The 16,802-nt window shown below is 41.7% G+C and overlaps 1 protein-coding gene across 5 annotated transcripts in view; it reads right to left on the bottom strand.

Moving 5' to 3' along the window:
• Nucleotides 1-16,802, bottom strand: part of NCOA7 (nuclear receptor coactivator 7) — a 151,782-nt gene that overhangs the window by 115,857 nt on the left and 19,123 nt on the right. The window contains exon 1 of one of the 5 annotated variants that reach the window (XM_074948379.1): nucleotides 2,487-2,565. The exons of the other annotated variants lie outside the window; for them this stretch is intronic. The gene's annotated coding sequence lies outside the window, so the exon portion shown is untranslated. Of the gene's footprint in view, nucleotides 1-2,486; nucleotides 2,566-16,802 lie in introns of those variants that run through there. 5 annotated transcript variants of the gene reach the window in all.

The following is a 16,802-nucleotide window of genomic DNA, read 5'->3' as shown; positions in this document are numbered from 1 at the left end:
CCCAATTATGCAAGATGCTGAGTGCCTCCTGAAAAATTAGGAGCACCCTTGCATCCAGCCACTTTGGGAGGCCCTGAACAGCTTTCAGAATTAAGTCCTAAATACTTAGATGTTTAAATGTAAGGAAATAACAGTCAGGTTTTTTTGCTTGTGCTATATTTAGAGTCAAGCCTGCACTTGGAGGTCAAGTACCATCTATCTAGTAAATTTCAAGACGTTCAAGTGCAAAAGGAGCCTCCTCTTCTCTAACTTTGTCTACACAACAGGTAGTAAAAACAATTATATTCTGTGCAGTGTCACGTAGCAAAGCTAAGCATGAGACTGCAAGTCCAGAGGCTACAATTTGCTTCCCATTTCAGCTCCGTACAACACAAACAAAAACAGCAGAGTGTATCCCTTTGGGCAACTTCAAAATCAAGACTAAATACAATAAAAGTGCAGTATTCTATTCAGGGTAAATGGACTACCCTGAAAATGGGAACATAACATATAACGTGGAGATGATGTAAGGGCATTCAGATAAAATTGAGGAATTCTTAAAAGAGAAGTGTCTGTTATTTTTTGTCTTATTGTACTGAGAGGGAAATAATGAGCTCATCTCAAGCATTGTTAAGAATTGGCCCGATCAGTGAAAGTTCACATATAACTGACTTCATATTGTTTAAGTTCTACTTCTATTGTTTTGTTTAGTTTTAAATCTTAGCTCACTTTCTCAGAAAGAAATTTCTGAGAACAAAATACTAATGCATCTTAAAGGTATGTTGTAAGGTTAAAATTTGTACTTAACAAAAATTCCTTCTTAATGTTACTAAAGAAACAGAGTTTTTAAACTCTATCCTAAAAATATTTTTTAAAAATCCAATTTAGTTTCCACCATTTATGTTTGGAGTTTTTGCGCTTCACTTGAACAAGGAAAACGAAGTAGGCGAGAGGTTCTGAAATTTTTTCATAGCACAATAGCGATATTGTCTCATGGACCATCTCCTATCATGACCATATAGCACCCTACAGTAATTACTACCAAAAAACAATAGTTAGGAAAGAAAAGCTTCAATTTCTGGTTCTCATGCACTAGTTCAATGCTGCAATGGTTTGGTTACAAACACTACCGGGGAATGTTTAGTGCTAAATAATACACATTTTTACTTGAAATTTTAAAACATCTGAAAATTCTTAAATAAATTTTTATAACTTTTATTAAATAAAGAAACCCCATATTTTCCACTCTAACGGATAGTGTCCCTTCAATACTGTCAGAAAAGAGATTAGATTAATTTAGGTTAGGACAGATATTTAAAAATCCACCTCTTGTAGTAACCTTTTCTGTACTACGGATAAGGATTGGATCATGAAACTTCTATGGAGGTCCAAAGATAATATTTTTATTAGGGAGAAAGATACTCAGATTCCCAAATACTGCCAGCATGGCCCAGGCTCAAAAACACAAGCATGACAGAGCTGAATTTGTCTTTATAGGTATTTCAGATTCAGTGTTATTTCCCACTAAACTGCACTTTTCAATAGATGGGAGAAAATTTCTATTTAATGACTCTGATGATGCTAGGGTTTTTTTGCTTTTCATTTTGTTTTGTTTTTTGGACACAATTTTCTAAAGAGGGAAGATCTGACTGAATGACATACACTTAATATCAAGATGAATTATTGCTAAACTCCATGTTCAGAACAATTACATCAGTGTTAAATAACATAGCCAAATAAAATATAAACCAATATGAAATATTTAAAACTATACTATAAATTTGGGTTAGTTATGCGTTTAGCCTTCTTGCTTTCAATTTATTTTCTTAATATATAATAGTCCTCTAACCCCTTTTCATTGATAACTTTGAACTGAGTCTCAGGGACTCTTATTTTCTTCCTTCTTTTAACCTCTCAGTCTATCTAGATGAACTAATTGATTTTAAACAACAAATTAATTAAACATTAAGAATGTTATTTGTGTTCCAAGTCATTTGTTTTCTTTAAAGAAATCTGTTTGGTGCCACCAGTGTAACAACCTATAATCACTTTTTGATTGGCTCTGCAGCAGTAGTTCTCAAGCATCAAGTACTATTTCTCTGAGCAGTGCACATTGCTGATGATATATTCAACAATATGAGTACGTAGATGAGCATGAATCAGATTCTGGTATTTTGATATAAACCAAAAGGGGTACTTCTCAATGGTGTTGTAAGTGCTGGTGGATCACAGGGGCCGTTTCAACAACAACAACGTGGGATGGTCAGGAAAGGTGCTTGACATGCACACCTTTCGGAACACAGGTCTGTTCAGAAAGATGCAAGCAGGGACTTTCTTTCCAGACTGCAAAACAACCATTGATGCTGTCGAAATGCCAATCGTGGATCTGGGAGATCCAGCCTACCGCTTGCTCCCATGGCTCATGAAGCCTATACAGGCATCCTGGACAGCAGTAAGGACCAGTTCAACCATAGGCTGATTAAGTGCAGAATGGTGGTGGCATGTACCTTTGGACGTTTAAAAGGTTGCTGGCATTGTTTGCTTATTAGGTTAGACCTCAGTGAAAGCAATATCCCCATTGCTATTGATGCCTGCTGTGTGCTCCATAATCTCTGTGAAACAAAGGGAGAAAAGTTTCAGAGTAACAGCCGTGTTAGTCTGTATTCGCAAAAAGAAAAGGAGGACTTGTGGCACCTTAGAGACTAACCAGTTTATTTGAGCATAAGCTTTCGTGAGCTACAGCTCACTTCATCGGATGCATACTGTGGAAACTGCAGAAGACATTATATACACAGAGACCATGAAACAATACCTCCTCCCACCCCACTCTCCTGCTGGTAATAGCTTATCTAAAGTGATCACTCTCCTTACAATGTGTATGATAATCAAGTTGGGCCATTTCCAGCACAAATCCAGGTTTTCTCACCCTCCACCCAGCAGGAGAGTGAGTTTGGGGAGGGAGGGGGGGGAGGGTGAGAAAACCTGGATTTGTGCTGGAAATGGCCCAACTTGATTATCATACACATTGTAAGGAGAGTGATCACTTTAGATAAGCTATTACCAGCAGGAGAGTGCGGTGGGAGGAGGTATTGTTTCATGGTCTCTTTGTATATAATGTCTTCTGCAGTTTCCACAGTATGCATCCAATGAAGTGAGCTGTAGCTCACGAAAGCTTATGCTCAAATAAATTGGTTAGTCTCTAAGGTGCCACAAGTACTCCTTTTCTTAAAGGGAGAAAAGTTTCCACCAGGATGGAGGGTTGAGGCAGATCACCTGTTAGCCAATTTTGAGCAGCTAGACATCAGGGCAATAAGAAGAGCACATCAAAGAGCTCTGCGTCTCTCTGAGGCTTTGAAAACCAGTTTTAACAATAAGCCAGAATAATGTGACCCTTATCTGTGTTGTTCCTTACCAAACTGTCCCCTCCATTGCATTTTCTCCCCTGTAAACTCCACTCCCACCAACCACCGTGTGTTGAATGAATAAAGAGTCTTTTCTCCTCAATCCGTAAAGTTTTATTATGCACACAAACACACAGAGACAGCAAAGAAAAGTAAGATAACCTTGGGCAAAGGGCTGATAACTCTATGGGCGGGGCGGGGAGAAACAAGGAAAGTTTGCTTATAGGTGCACTGCAATAACAATCAAAGGTGTGGGAATGGGCACCTTCTGGTTCTTGTAACCTCCCCTGGTGTTGAGTGCAAGGGATACCTGACTTTTCCCCCACTCTCCCACCTCATAGGATGTGTAGGGGAGGAGGATGTAGAACTGGGCGATGATGACAGCAGGTTCAATATAGGCTGCAGAGGGACTCTAGCATCCAGCTGCCTTTCTTGCCTCAACATGTCTGATTGCTCCTTCATAATCTGCAGCATCCCTTTCTGTGTGGCATGCTCCTGTTCCCTGCATGGTCTCCTGTCCTCCCTGTCCAGCTTCTCGGACAGTGTAATCCCCCATGCTCTGAGCTCCTTCTTGTCACTCTAAGAGGTGCGCATTAACTCATTGAACATGTCCTCTTGAGTCTTCTTTTTCTGCCTTCTAATCTAGGAAAGTCTCTGTCCCGGTGTGGAGGACGCGCCGTCGGACAAGGTTTCAGCTGCAAGGAATCCAAAGCAAAACGGTAGCATTGACAGTGCATACATTGTTTCTGGTGCAAGGTTAATTTTTTTTTATTGAAACAACACCCCTCAATATATTTCACTGCAAGCCACAATGTAATCACAACCGCTGACTATTGCAAGAGTCTGTTTGCTGCTCCAGCCATGGTGAGTAAGGCCACGAGGCATGGGTGAGAGGTCTTGTGCTGTTGCTTTTGTGAAGACATCCTTGGGATCACAGGTTGGAACTTGAGAAAAGCCCCCTTTCCCCTAGCAACCTGGATGGTGCTTGAGGACAGGCACCAGTGTAAAGCCTCCCCCCAATAGATTGATTTTTATAAAAGCAGCACCAAGGGGGGGTGGGGGGGGGAGGGAGACAAACAGGAAGCTGCCACTCCCCCCCCCCCTTTTTTTTTTTTAATACAATGCTGCTTGCAATACATGGTGATCCCTTCCAACCACAACCATGGCAGTTTGGGAAAGCGTGGTTGTGTGACCCAGATTTTACCAAACGGGGGCAGATTACTTGTTGAAGCGTTTGCAGTTTAAGGGCTAGCACTGAAAACTTCCCATTTCCCCTAGGTGACCCTATGTGATATCACTCTCCTGCGGGTAACAGAGGCGGCATGAGAGCAGATTCTGCAAGCGTCTGGGTACAGCCCTGGTCCTTATGCTGCATGCCACAGTGGTGCCAACAGAGTTAATACTGGAGTGGCGCGAGAAAGTGTCCTACCAGGAAGAAATAAGGCAGCCCTTTCCAGAAACCTTCTGCAAAGGATTGCAGAGTACCTCCATGAAAGCTTCCTAGAGATCTCCATGGAGGATTCCCAGGCCATCCCTATGCACATAAACAGTCTTTTTTTGGAGAGCACCCTCTGCATAGCTGGAGTGGCAACCAATACCCTCTACATCTACTTTTTTGTTCAGATTAAACATAAAAAATAGTAGCATGTAACCTCTACAGTTTGAATGGAAATGTGTACTCACCAGAGGCGCCTTCCCCAGCATCACGCTGCGTTGCCAACTGGTCCTGTGAAGGGATGGGCTCCAGAGTTAAAAACAATTCTTGGTTTGCCGTGCATTCTCCTTCTCCTCAACAACGTTCTCCTCATTGTTGCTCGAGGTCTCCCGGGGCTCCTGCGAGGTATCCATGGAGAATTTTGGGGTAGTGGTGGGGTCACCGCCGAGAATCACATGCAGTTCCTCATAAAAGCAGCAGGATTACGGGGCAGAACCAGAATGACTGTTCGCCTCCCTTGCCTTCTGGTACACTTGCCAAAGCTCCTTTATTTTCACACGGCACTGCTGCATGTCTCTGGTTTAGCCCTTTTCCCCCATTATGCCCCATGCAATCTTGGCATAAATGTCAGCATTTCATCTGCTGGATCGGAGCTCTTCCTGCACAGACTCTTCTCCCAACATAGCAATAAGATCCACCACCTCCTGTGTACTCCATGCTGGAGCACATTTGCGGCCTTGAGTCTCCAAGATTAGCTGTGCTGGTGACCTTGCCACGCAGATCAAACAGAAAATGAAAATTCAATAGTTCCCGGGGCTTTAACAAGGGAGCAGCTGTTTCCTGTGTACCTGGCTGACATGCAGTGGAGTTGAAAGTGCTTTCCAGAGTGGTCACAGTGGAGCACTGTGGGACACAGTGGAGGCCAACTGATTCGAATTACACAACGCAGTGTCTACACTATCCCCATGTCGACTCAAGCGCAATGCCTCTCGCGGAGGTGGAGTACAGAAGTCAACTTTACAGGCCACTTAGGTCAGTGGAAGGGATTCAGTAGTGTAGACACCCATTATTAGATCAATTTAATGCAGTTTATGTCAACCTAAGTTTGTAGTGGACCAGGCCTAACCCATACAAGAGCTAGCACTTTTCTCTCGTCTATGTCCCACATTACTGTAATATGTACATGCTTTACAATCTTCGTTGCATGTTTCCTGACAAAATTCTTGAGAGATAGGGAAGTGCTATTATTTCCATTTTACAGATGGGGAACAGAGGAACCTGGAAACTAAATGACTTGCTGATGTCATATAGGAAGTCTATGGCAAAGCAGAAAACTGAACCCAGGTCTCCAAAATCCCAGCTTAGCATGCTAACCACTGGAATATCCTTCTTTCTCTAGGTTCTCCAACAAACAATGGAAGACATGGCAAGTCTGAGCCTACATTTCAACAGCTTTCTGAATTGCTAGCACAGAATAACCACTATATTATTAACTGGAGGATAGATACATTTGATTGCTTCCTATTATTATTAGGAGACCTGACTCAGGACTCTACTGTATTAGTTATTGCACACACATGTAACGTAGAAGAGAGATTCCCTGCTCCAAAGAGCTTACAGTCTAAACACATGGTTCTGTTTGAATCTGCTTCCTTGGAGAGGACTATATTTGAAATGTAAGAAAACATGCAGGGTTTTATTTGTTTCAATGTCAATTTGACACATATTAGGACACAGTGATAGCAGCAAGGATATTGCCAATAAAACAGCCAGAAAATAGGTAGCAAAAAGGACTCAACATTATAAAATGTAGTAGTAGTAGTGTGTGTGGGTGGTTGGGGGGCAGGGTTCTTAAAGAAAAATTATATACAGCATTTTGAGAATGATCTTGAAATATGGATCAGAGTGAAAAAGGGAAGAGTTCAGCAAGCTAGGGCACTGCAAGTAAAGAGTAAATACTTCCACCATTTTACTAATTAGGGACATGATCCTGCAACTGGCTTCAAGAGGACAGATCTCTTTGTCCACATGGAACCCAGTAAAGTCAATGGGGCTCTATGCGGGTGCAACAATCCACCTACACCGTTGCAGGATTGTGATAGAAGAAGCTTATTCAATACAGACTTATTGTGAAGCAAGTAAGCTTGGAATGTGAGGATTCTGATTTGTTATCAAGTCATGGAAATGAGAATAAGGTTTACATTCTGTAGTTTACTGGGCTGAAGCATATGTATTATCAAGTCTTTAAAGAAATATTCATTTTAACATGCCTTTCCATTTATTCAAACACTACAAGAAGCAGGTGTATTTTAACACTATACCTGCAAAGCAAAAGGCAATGGCAATTTTCATTAAGTTATTCAGCAATGACTGGACGAATCAGGTTTACTTTGAATTATTGTCATGATCAACTAGTTCATTTCATTTGCTGCAATCATAAAAACCCAAGTAGAAGAACAACACTGCAGTGTCTCAGGATAAAAAGGCAACAGAAATGCATGGCCAGCAAAGATTAGAGTAAACCACAGCTTATTTAGTTCTTTCTTCAGGCAGAATGCTGCAATTACAAATGAGATTGGAGGCTTATAAGTAAGCTCCAGCACAGCCATATAATTTAGCCTGAGCTATATTTTATTAAATTAGATTTAAGTGCCTTGAACAATAAATGCAGAAGTTATTAGAAGGTTACCTTAAGAAAACCAGGGAATTTTTACCTTCAACTATGTAATCATGGTACTAAATACCATGTGAATTTTAAAGAAATTTCCAAAACACAAATATGAATAAGCTCTTTGTCTTTGCAAAAAGTCATGGTCCAATCAGCTTACTATCCAGTTTAGACTACACCAGGAAAGCTTCCTTATTGTGGTGAGATTGAGTCTGCTCATGCAATCCTTGCTCATGAGAGTAATCCTTACTTATGCAAATAGTTCCATTGATTTCAATGTGTTTGGGTGAGTAAAACTTGAAGCAGCAGGCCTACAGTGTTTCTTGCAATGATACTGCACTTTTAAAATCTAATAAAGAGGTTTTCAAGCTGTGGTCCACAAACTATGTCTAAGGGGTCTGCAGAAGGTCACCATTATCATAGAACAGTTGTTTTCAAACTGGGTTCCGCAGATTATGTCCAAGATTTCCAAAAGAGTCCATACCTCCATTTGAAATTTTGTAGGGGTTCACAAATGAAAACAGATTGAAAACTACTGATCTAATACAACTCGAAAACACACCGAGAAATAAAAAATTTGAAAAATGAATACATGGAAAAGATTTCTGTGGAGCTTTTGTTCAAAATAAACCTAGCTGGGTATCAGACCAATGCAGACTTGTATTTCTCTGGCTAAATGAAGACAGAGATATTCTATGGTAGCTCCATCTTGTGGGATCGCTATACCTTCTACTGAAAACCAGAATGAAAAGTATGTCAACACTGTTTCCAATCCAAAGACATGATCCTGCTTCCAGTGGACATAGCAGAAAAACTCCTATTGACTTAATTGAGAGTAGGATTGTGCCCCAAATCAAATCACTATGTTTCCTCACAGAACATGAGTGAGTGAAGAAAAATGCAAGGGATTCCATGCTGTGAGTAAAAATGGTATTTGTCAAAGATAAAAACATCCTGATTTAATCTCCTGTGCCCTTAATACTTGGCAACCAAACACCATCAAGTTATTTTCCACATGGTGCAGTACATCATGGTGTGCAATTCAGTTGTTGCTGTTTGAAAAAAAAAACTGGAAAATAACATGGTAATTCATTAATGGGGGTGAGCTGTATAATACTGAAGGTAAAAGTAGCTCTCAACAGACAATCTAAATTGTAAGGGTTTTGGCAAGTCTTACTGTAGAAGTTAATTCCTATATAGGTTTAAAGGGAATCTTCACCCCCTTGCATCTTGTGTTTGCATGTACACCAGTGCAAAGCTCGTGTAAAACACCAACACACTTTTTTGGTAGCATTTCACATCCATGTTGCACAAGTGTACATGGCAACACAAGGCAATGCAGCAAAGAATCAAAGCCTCTATTCTTTACAAAGAGAAAACTCTAGTGTTTTCTTCTCAGATATCATATAGGAAGATGAATGTTCCAGAAAAATCCTATATAACATTTTTATAAACAGAATGAATGATATACTTCTTAAAGTCAACAGGACTACTTGCATGTGTAAAGTGATGCATGTGCATAAGCGTTTGTAGGATTGGGGCTCTAGTTAGTTCTCAAATGTTGAAAAAACACTACAGTATTTATTTATTTATTTAAATTAAACCCGACAACATTTCTGTGCAATAGCATTACCATCATTTTACAGATGAGAAACTGAGCCCCAGAAAGGTTAAGAAACTCCCCTTCAGATCACATTGCAAATCTGTGACAGAGCCACAGACCTCTTAACTCCCACTCCTGTGGTTTATCTACTGCTCCTTACTTCCTCTCCTGCTTCTAGCATTACACATTTTGAATTAAACCTGAAACCTGAAAGTCCTAACAATATCTCAAAGGCTATGTCTCCACTAGTAGCTAGAAGTGAGATTCCCCGGCTCATGTACACATACTTGCAATAGCTCTGATTGAGCTAGTGATCGTACAAATAGCAGTGTAGCTGAGGTAGTATGGCTCCAACGTGCTGCTCTGCAAATGTCTTAAAGTGGAATTTCCAATAAAGATGCAGTGGCATCTTGTTCTCACATGGAATAAGCTGTAATACCCCCAGGAGGGGAAAGTTTTGCTATTTTGTAGCATTCTAAGATGCATCCCAAAACCCACTTAGAAGTCCTCTGTGAGGATAATGTTTATCCACATTATCTTTCTGCTATGGCAACAAAGAGTCTTGGATGGGTTCGGTTTGGTTCTTTGTAGGTAGAACGCCAGAGTGCGTCTGACACTTAGGGAGTAAAGTCTCCTGTTTTTGGAAGAAGCATGGGGTTTCGGAAAAATACAGGTAAGTGTATTGACTGATTGGAATGGAACGCAGAAAAAATCATGGGGAGAAATTTAGGGCTCCTAAGGGAGCCCTTCTCTTTGTGAAATACTGTATAAGGAATATCTGCGTTCATGGCTCCTAGCTCAATGATCCTTCTTGCTGAGGTGATTGAACTTATGGCAACATGTGCTATGATCCACCTGTCCATGAAGGTGGCAAAGGGTTGACCAGTGAGTGTTGACAGGACGAGGTTAAGGTCCCGTTGAGGCGTAGGTTTAATGACCAGTGGGAAGGTCCTGATCAAGCCCTTCATAAATTGCACAGTAGCCAGATGTGTAAAGACAGAACATCCCTCCACCAGAGGGAGGAAGGCATTAATCGCTGCTGCGTGTACCCGCAATGAGCTAAGGGCCAAATCTGAAGTCTTTAATGAAAGGAGATAGTCTAGGATAACTGGAATGCCCACTGTATCAAATGAATGTTACTGGCCTTGTGCCCAGGCTGAAAAGCACCACCATGGAGCCTGGTAGCAGGCTCTGGTAGAATCTTTTCTATTTTGTTTAAGGATTTTCTGAATAGGGACGGAGAATGAACATTCTATTTCTGACGCCCATCCAAATGCCAGGCCGTGAGGTGGAGTCAGCCTGGATTGGGGTGCTTGATTTCCCCCCTATTTGGCTTAGGAGATCTTGAAATGGGTGGATCCTGATTAGTGGGCATGAGGACATTGTTAGTAGTTCCATGAACCAGAGTTGTCTGGACCAGGAGAGTGCTCGAAGGATTATGGTGACTTTGTCATGACAGATCTGCTGTACAACTTGTGGTAGCAGGGGGAAGGGAGGAAAGGCGTATCTGAGGTCAACCGTCCAGGAGAGCACTGCCCTGGGAATCATGGTCTATGGCTCCCCTCGAGCAATAGTTGGGAAGCTTTCTGTTTGTCTGGGAAGCAATGAGATCCCAAAGCAGTGTACCCCATTGTGAAAATATGTTGGTTAGAACTCTGTCGTGGATCTCCCATTTGTGGTGTGCGTAGAGAAGCTTCTGCTTAACCTGTCTGCCAGGGAGTTGTGAACACCCAGGAGGTTTGCAACCTGTTTCATAATGTGGTTTCTGATGCACCAATTCCAAAGCCTGACTGCTTCCAGGCTGGGGGGACAAGATTTTGCCCCTCCCTGTTTGTTTATATAGACCACTGTGGTGATACTGTCTGATATTATCTGTACATGGAGTGAGTGTTTGAGGGGAAGGAAGGCCTTGCACACAAGGTGGATCTTTCTCAGTTCCAGTAAGTTTATGAGTAGCCTTGCCTCTCTTGCGGTCCAGGTGGGCACCCCACCCTAGAAAGGAGGTGTCTGTTAAGATGGTGGCCTTTGGTACAGGACAGCTGAATGGAGTCCCCACAATGGCTTTGTTTGGGTTGGACCACTATGCGAGGGAGGAGAGAACTCTGGTGGGAACAGTGACGTTGGAGTTGATGCAATCCCTGTTTGGTCAGTAGGTTGAGTGGAGCCAAGCTTGCAAGTACCGTAAGTGGATCTGGTGAATGGCATCATGTAGGTGCATATGGCCTAACAGAGCAAGACACCAGTGCATTGTAGTTCACAGTCTGCGTGTGCTGCAAGAGATAAGGTTGCTCAATGTGTAAAACCTGTCTGTGGGGAGAAATGCTCTTGCAGAGACTGAGTCCAGACTTGTTCCTATAAAAATTATTGTTCTCGTGGGTGACAAAATGGACTTTTCTTTGTTTATGCAAAGAAAGGTGGCAAAAAGGTGCCGAAGAGATCCTGTTGCTGACATGATTTCCTGATGAGCTTGGCCTATCAGGAGCCAGTCGTCCAGGTATGGAAACACCGTATAGCCCTGGTGTTTTATCTGGGTTGCTACCACAGCAAAAGCTTTTGTAAATACCCTGGATGCCACAGTGAGCCCAAAGGGGAGGACACAAAGCTAAAAGAGCTCTTGGCTAACCATGAAGTGCAGAAACTTCCTGTGAGATGGATGAATATCTGTGTGGAAATATGCATTCTTCCTGTTGAGAGCCACGAACCACATTCCTTCCTGAAGGGAAAGGATTATAGGTGCCAGCATAGTCATCCTGAATTTCAGCTTTCAAATAAAGATGTTGAGCTGCCTAAGGTCCAGGATGTGTCTCCATCCTCTGCCTTTTTTGAGGATTAGGAAATATGGTGAGTGGAGCCCTGTCCCTTGGTAGTGAGGCAGGATGTGTTCTATTACCCCCCCTCCACCCCAGTGTAAAAGGGATTCTGCCTCTTGTTGAAGAATCTGTTGGTGAGACTGGGATCAGGGAGGTGGTTTGTGAGGAGGGAAGGAAAGAAACTCTATGAAGTACCCTTGATGGATAATCTCCAGGACCCAACTGTCTGTGGTGATCTTGTTCCAGCTGTGGGTGAATAAAGTGAGACAGCCTCCAAAGATGATCAGAGAGGAAATAGGTGGCATTTGTGGTGGTAAGTGGGTCTCGATCTGCATGTCAAAAGTGGCCCCAGCTGGTGTCTGGGAGTAAGCAGAGGCTGTGGCAGCAGAAGGAGCCGAGAAACAGGACCTCTGAATCTTCTGTCATTCATGCGGAGGCTCAGGTGGACACTGGTAACATGAAGCATGTGAAAAGGGTGGTTGTGATCTAACGGGCTGTCTCTGGTGTTTCCTCGTGGAGGCTGGAATGTAAATCCCAAGGGATTGCAAAGTGGATCTTAAGTCCTTTAGAGAGTGCAGGGATTCATCCATCTTTTCATTAAAAAGGTTGGCCTCATCAAAGGGGAGGTCTTGGATGGTGTTTTGGACCTCACTAGGAAATCCTAACTGGAAACACGAGTACCTTTGCATGACCACCCCGTGGCCAGACTTCTGGTCATTGTATCTGCAGCATCTACCGTACCCCGGAGAGCCACTTTTGCTACTAGTCTCCCCTCATTGGACTTTGACTTGGTAAGGATGTCCCTTAGGAGGGCAGGGTCTGAAAAGAGGGGAGACTGCAGGTAGAGGAGGAATATATCCTCCAGTGTTACAAAGTTCTCCATACAGCCCGGAGTCCGGGGAGTTCCAGCAGAAACATCTGAAATACCTGGCTCGTCCGTTGCAGCTGATCGGTCTTTGGATAAATGAGGTGGTACCAACAATGAGTTCAGACCCACATACACAGAAGGGAATGATGAGTGTGTCTCTCTCTGCTTCGGTCTCACAGCCACAGCCAGAACTGGTGGATCCTTTTTTTGAGTGCCTTGCCCTCCAGTCTGGCAGTTTTTGGTGGAGCTGGTTCTGTGGGTTCCATATGCAATGTCTCCCCCAACCTAGAACGGCTCAGGAGGAAACGCATTTCTTTTGGACAATCCTCTGTGGGCATCTGTCCTTACACCCATGAGAGTGCCCCTTACTCTCATAGGGAGTCCTGAAGAAGGAGTCCTTGGGCTTCGGTGGTAAAGGCACCGTCCCAAGGTTTCTGCTTGGAGAGGCACTGCTGGTCCGTTGAGGCCAATGTTCAGGGGGGTCTCCTGGACCCGGGTCAGAACAGAGCCTTGTTGCCTCCTCCATTGGGAACTTTTTTAGTCAGAGCCCTCAGGCCTCTCTAGTTCTGGGAGGGAAAGATCAACAGATACTGCACTTTGCAGAAATATGTGCCTCACCCACGCAGTACAAGCATCATTAATACTCATCACTGATGGAGAAGAATAGAGCACAGGAGACGCAATTCTTAAATTCCAGGACTCTGTGACTGGGGAGGATTTCCCCTGAATAGTGGGGGAGGAGAAAAACTATCCTATACTAACTATATACTATACTAACTATAACTACTAAGCGAGATATAAAAACTATTTACAAAAAGTTTACTTTACATGTTGTGCACGGAGCGAAGGAAGAAATTATTCCAACTTAGACCATGTGGCAGTAATAAGGAACTGGAGAGGCACTGACCTACACTGCCTCTTACAGCTTCAGTCAGGATCATGAAGAAGGCTACTGCACAAGTGCGGGTCAAAAGACACTGCTTTGAAGAATTTCCAGACTCGAGTGCATGAAGTGCATGTGTACCCAGGGGTGGAAAACACATAGGGACCAGCACTCGAAGAACTATGTATTTAGATATAATTAAAAGCACTTATCTACAAGGCTAGCTACCTGCAATTTCCTTTAAAAAAAAGATAAAAGATGTAATATTTTCATCAGGGTGGATTTGATTTAAATCACTAGTCAGGAAGACTTGATTTAATCATGGATTTCTACATAAAAGTGCATTCTTGTTGGTTGTTATAACCTTAATACAGATTCTTCACAACTCAGAGATAGATGTAGGTTTCATTTTTAGAAGGTACACACTATACATTTTTAAAGTGATTTATTTTGAAAACTTTTCAGATTAGTTTTATAGCTATAACAGAAAATGAATAACTATCAAGGTTTCTTCCCCACTCTGAACTCTAGGGTACAGATGTGGGGACCTGCATGAAAACCCCCCTAAGTTTATTCTTACCAGCTTACGTTAAAAACTTTCCCAAGGTACAAACTTTACCTTGTCCTTGAATCGTATGCTGCCACCACCAAGCATTTAAACAAAGAACAGGGAAAGAGCCCACTTGGAGACATCTTCCCCCAAAATATCGCCCCAAGCCCTACACCCCCTTTCCTGGGGAGGGCTTGATAAGAATCCTCACCAATTTGTACAGGTGAACAAAGACCCAAACCCTTGGATCTTAAGAACAATGAAAAAGCAATCAGGTTCTTAAAAGAAGAATTTTAATTAAAGAAAAGGTAAAAGAATCATCTCTGTAAAATCAGGATAGTAAATACCTTACAGGGTAATCAGACTCAAAACATAGAGAATCCCTCTAGGCAAAACCTTAAGTTACAAAAAGACACAAAAACAGGAATATACATTCCATCCAGCACAGCTTATTTTACCAACCATTAAACAAAAGGAAATCTAACGCATTTCTAGCTAGATTACTTACTAACTTAACAGGAGTTGTGATGCTGCAATCCTGATCTATTCCCGACAAAAGCATCACACAGACAGACCAAACGCTTTGTTCCCTCCTGCCTCCAGATTTGAAAGAATCTTGTCCCCTCATTGGCCATTTTGGGTCAGGTGTCAGCGGGGTTACCTTAGCTTCTTAACCCTCTAAAGGTGAAAGGATTTTGCCTCTGGCCGGGAGGGATTTTATAGCACGGTATACAGAAAGGTGGTTACCCTTCTCTTTATATTCATGACAGTGATATTTATGAAGTCATTGGGAGGCGAACTATCTCCAATTCAACAGGTTAATCATTAATATTTGGAGGATTTTCTTGCCATGCTATATTAGGAGGAAAACATCACCAGACAGAGATTTAAATTGTTTTATTTAACTAAAACAACAACATTATGTATTCTGGATTTTTTTTCTTCAACAGCAAATGTATAATATTTTAACAAAACAAGCATATGAATTTTTGAATTTAGTTAAACATTCAAGTTTTTTAAAATCAGGTTTGTTTTTGTTAAAATTGTTTTTAACTAAAATAGTGAAATGAAATTTAAAAAAAAAAAAAACAAAAATTAAATCGATTGTGTCAGCCAAGTCAGCATGAGAAACTTAAAATACTGGCTTCTGCAGCTAACTCAATCATCTTCACCTTCATCTTCCTGTTTGTTCATAATCTGGAAAGAAAAACAAGCTTTCCTGCTTTTTCAGGTCCCAAACGATTTCTCAGTTTGGAATGAATTAGTCCAAAGGAAGAAAATATTCTTTCAACAACGGCAGAAAAAGCTGCTGCTGTTAAATGTGAGATCATCACTTCAACAGTCTCTGAATCCAAGTGCTTAAGTGACTTCCACCAGTTCACTGGTGTGACTTTCTTTAAAACATCATCAGCAAACATATATTTCTTGAATGGCTCACCCTTAGCGCTGAAGTTTATTATAGTCGGCATTATGGAGGGATGATTGCTGGAGGTCCATGTCATAGCCATCTCCTCTTCTTCAGGAGTTAAGGTTTGACCCTGGTACCAAGTATTGAGAATATTTGCAAGAAAATGAGCTGCAGATTGTGCTTGTCCCATTCGTTTTTTTAATGCTTGTAATTTAACTCTGTCATTGTATATTTCTCTTTTTAAGATCTCACTCAGTTCCTTCCAAATTTCAACAGCGTCAGCAATAAAACAGCTGTTTCCCTGCATTTTGTTCAAGGCTACAAAAACAGGCTTCAGGGTACTAAGCATGTGTTCAACATTTCTCTTAAGCCCAATGTTGAAAACTCTGGCTGTGACAGTGCCATCTATTTTTTCACGATTTTGTTCACAAACTGTCATCAGATTAGGCCAGTTATAGATATAGTGCTCAGAACAGTCCACTACTGAGTTCCATCGCACGTCTTGTGGGAAAGTTAGCTTGGTTCCTCCCACTTTTTTCAGAGCAGCTCCTACAAAGTGGTTGTTACAGAAATATTTTGCAATTTCAAGAACATTAGCCTTTATTTCTGGAGCATTGAAGTCTTTGGCTAGGAAGAGCATCAAATGAGCACTGCAATCATATGTTATTAGCTTGGGACTCTCTTCACTCTTTTCTAAATAATTTCTTCTCATCTTGGATACATTCGCAGCATTGTCTGTGACCAAGCTGTTTACCAGACATTTTAATTTTTTTCCCCACAGTTTGTTATAGCTTTTACTGCTACTTCTTGTAAGTATTCTTCTGGTAAGTAAGTCGCAGCTGACTTGCTGCGTCAACTCAACTTGTGCTTCTCATTCTGGTGGAGTACCGGAGTCGACAGGAGAGCGCTCAGTACTCAATTTATCGCATCCGACCCTCGCTGTATCGATCATTGCCCGCCGATCTGGCGGGTAGTGTAGCCAAGCCCTCAGTAGTAATGCAGCTAACTTTCATTCTTCCATTGAATACTATCTAGAGCTGGTCAGTTTTTTTTCAATATTGAAAATGTTCATGAAAAATAGTTTTTCAAAATGTGTCAGACATTATCAAAAATAATTTATCATTTGCCATTTTCAAGATAAGAAGTTTAATGATTTTTTAAAAATTTTAATTTAAAAACCATGTGACTAAACTGACA

Source organism: Natator depressus, chromosome 3 (genome assembly GCF_965152275.1).
Source record: "Natator depressus isolate rNatDep1 chromosome 3, rNatDep2.hap1, whole genome shotgun sequence".
Lineage (NCBI taxonomy): Eukaryota > Metazoa > Chordata > Testudines > Cheloniidae > Natator > Natator depressus.
Note: the sequence above shows the minus strand (reverse complement) of the source record. Positions and strands in the feature narration are given on the sequence as shown.